General features: G+C 34.2%; 1 non-coding gene across 1 annotated transcript; it reads left to right on the top strand.

Annotated features, from left to right (window-relative positions):
- Positions 1-2,533: 2,533 nt before the first annotated feature.
- On the top strand, positions 2,534-2,655 carry LOC111724472. Its single transcript, XR_002772773.1, has one exon. It is a non-coding gene; the product is annotated as a U6atac minor spliceosomal RNA (small nuclear RNA).
- The last annotated feature ends 672 nt before the right edge of the window (positions 2,656-3,327 follow it).

Genomic DNA, 3,327 nt, shown 5'->3' with positions numbered 1-3,327 from the left:
CTTTCTGGAAATATCAACTTGCCTTTTCAAATCCATTTTTTTGTGGTAGTAGAATAAATAACATAAAAGTTCCCACATTAACCATTTTTAAGGGTACAGTTCATTCCCATTGTGTAGTGCAACCGGCACCATCATCAATCCACAGACCTTTCTAATGTTCCCTAATTAAAATTTTGCACCCACTAAACAATGACTCCTCTTCCTCTCAGCCTTTGGCAACCAACATTCTCCTTTCTGTCTCCATGAATTTGATCCCTCCGAATACTTCACACAAACAGAATCATCCAATATTTATTCTTTTGTGACTGGATTATTTCATTTTAACATAATGTCTTCAAGTTTCATCCATGCCATAGCATATGCCAGAATTTCCTGCCTTTTAATGGCCAAATTATATTCCATTGTATGGACATACCACAATGTGTTTATTCACTCATCTGTCAATGGACAAATTGACTTTTGGCTATTACGAATAGTGTTGCTAAGAACATAGATGTATGTGCTTTCAGTAATTTGTGATAAATACTCAGAAGACAAGTTTCTAGATCACATGGTAATTCTATTTTTAATTTTTTAGAAAATCTCCATGCATAACATTTTATATTCCCATCAACAGTGCTCAAAGTTTCCAATTTTTTCACATTATGACCAACATTTATCATGTTTTGTTTGTTTATTTGATAAATACCCATCTTTTTGAGTGTGAACAGGTATCATTGTGGTTTTGATTTGCATTTCCTTAGTGATTAATGATGATGAGCATCTTTCACATGCTATTGGTCATTTGTGTATCTTCATTCAGAAATGTCTATTCAAGTTCATTGCCTGCTTTTCTTTCTTTTTTTTTTTTCCTTTTTCTTTTGAGATAGAGTCTCAAGCTGTCACCCTGGGTAGAGTGCTGTGGTGTCACAGCTCACAGCAACCTCAAACTCTTGGGCTTAAGCAATTCTCTTGCCTTAGCCTCCCAAGTAGCTGCGACTACTGGCACCTAACACAACACCCAGCTATTTTTTGGTTGTAGTTGTCATTGTTGTTTGGCAGGCCTGGACTGAACTTGAACTCACCAGCTCCAGTATATGTGGCTAGCACCCTAGCTGCTGAGCTACAGGGGCCGGGCCCTTGCCTGCTTTTCAATCAGGTTCTTTGTTATTGAGTTGCAGGAGTTTGCTATATATTCTGGATATCAATTTCCAATTAGATATATGATTTGCACTTATTTTCTCCCATTCCATGGATTGCCTTTTCACTCTGTTCATAGTGTCCTTTTATTTACAAAAGTTTTTAAATTTGATGTAGTTCAATTTATTTATTTTCATCAACTTGTTTTAATTGTTGAGATTCATCTTCCTTTAGCCTTTCTTGGTGTCTGTTCTAAGCCCAAGTAAAAAGTTGTATCTTTGTAGTTTTTTAACTGATGGCCTTCAGTTTTATAAATATTGATATTGGCTTCTGTTGCAATTGAATGCAAATTTGCTTTCAATTAGCCCAAGCTTCTCAAAAATGTGTTGTTTTTCTCCAGAAGGATAGAGATTCAAATGCCACTTCATCTCTACCTGAAAGAAGTCTGTTCTTAATAATGACAAATACAATGATGGCCAAAGCTGACATCTCACATAGCAACCCATGGGGACCTGGACCTACTCTAAAGTTCCCCGAAACTGCTGCCATCACCTGACACCCTCTTTCCAAAACCAGCATGGCACAGAGCAGAGTGAACTATATACATGTATATGATCACCACATTAGACAGTATTATTTTGTTCAGTCAACAAACATAATTTAGAAAATCAAAGACGAGAAGGAAAATCTATTGTATTTACTTTAATTTTTTATCTTCATGGAGCCTTTCTTCTAGATATTCAAACTTTTTTTTTATTTTGTCCTTTTCTTTTTGTTTAGACAAATTAATTGCTTCTCAGCCTTTTGGCTAAGATCAAGTGTTGTTCAGACAAATTCCTTTTCCCTTTCTTTTAGATTACATCTACCCATGAGAGATTATCATAGTTTCTCTTCATCTGAGAATATCTTGATTTTTTTCACTTCCCAAAAGATTGTTTTCACTGGACATAGGACTTTGAATTGGCAATTTTTTAATCTCAGCTCTTGAAAGATACTCTACCACTCTTTCTAGCCTCCATGGTTTCTGATGAGAAATCTATGGTCTTTCAAAATGTTTCTCCCCAGTATATGTTTTTGTCTGCTTTGTCCATGGAGATGGTATACCCCTTTCATATTTTGCAATTAAATATATATATGTACATATATATCTCCCTTATATATAAGGTGTTGTTTTCCTCTGGCTGATTTTAAGATTTCTTTTTTCTTGTCTTTAGTTTTTAGAAATCTAATTTTGATAAGTCTAGGTATGGATTTCTTTGGGCTCATCTTATTTAGGATTCATTCACTCAGTTTCTACAGTCTGTTTATGTCTCTTGGCAAACTTGAGAAGTTTTCAGTCATTCCTGACTCAAGTACTTTTTCAATCATTCTGTCTTTTGCTTCTCATTTGGGTCTCTAATAATATAAATATTTAGTGTTGTATGAAAGGAGAAGTTATCACTTCCCTTGACAAGGATGGAAGAGGCCCTGGGCCTGACAACACATATAAGGTTAGGGCATTGCCACCTACTTGGTGGTATCTAACCATCATTTTTACACATTCATACGAATGATAGAACACAAAGATAGTCCAGAAAGAAGGAGGGGTGAGGATGGGGGGGAGGAGGAGTGGAGGGAGGGTATTTGGCAGGATCTCGCCTATTGTACACAATATGAGGATACATTTTAAAACAACTAAGAGTATGTTACAAGTGTCTTACCGCAAAAATAAGTAAGTGAGGTTATGGTTATGTTAATTAGTTTGATTTAAGCATTCCACATTGTATATCAAATCATCATTTTGTACCCCATAAATGTATAAAGTTATGATTTAATAAAAATTAAGTAAATATATGTATATATGTATTTAGAGTATTTTTGCTATAATGCTACAGGTTCCTGAGTCTCTGTTCATTTTTTTCCTAGACTATTATGTCTTTGTTGTTCAAACTAAGCATGTTCTAATGTTATATATTCAACACATTCTTTCCTCTGTTCCCTTAATTCTGCTATTGAACTCATACACTGAGATTTTTTTCCTATTTGTTTCATTTTGGTATTATACTATTTAGTTTTAAAATTTCCATGTGGCTTATCTTCATATATTTTATTTATTCACTGTGACTTTTACGAGACCTTCTATTTTTTATTAATTTGGTTTAAGCATGTTTACATTTGCTCACTGAAGCATTACTATCACAAATTCTTTAAAATATTTGTCATATATTT

This window comes from Otolemur garnettii, unplaced genomic scaffold, assembly GCF_000181295.1.
Source record: "Otolemur garnettii isolate 467f Iridium unplaced genomic scaffold, OtoGar3 scaffold00023, whole genome shotgun sequence".
Classification (NCBI taxonomy): domain Eukaryota; kingdom Metazoa; phylum Chordata; class Mammalia; order Primates; family Galagidae; genus Otolemur; species Otolemur garnettii.
The sequence above is the reverse complement of the archived record's forward strand: the minus strand, read 5'-3'. Positions and strand labels throughout refer to the sequence as shown.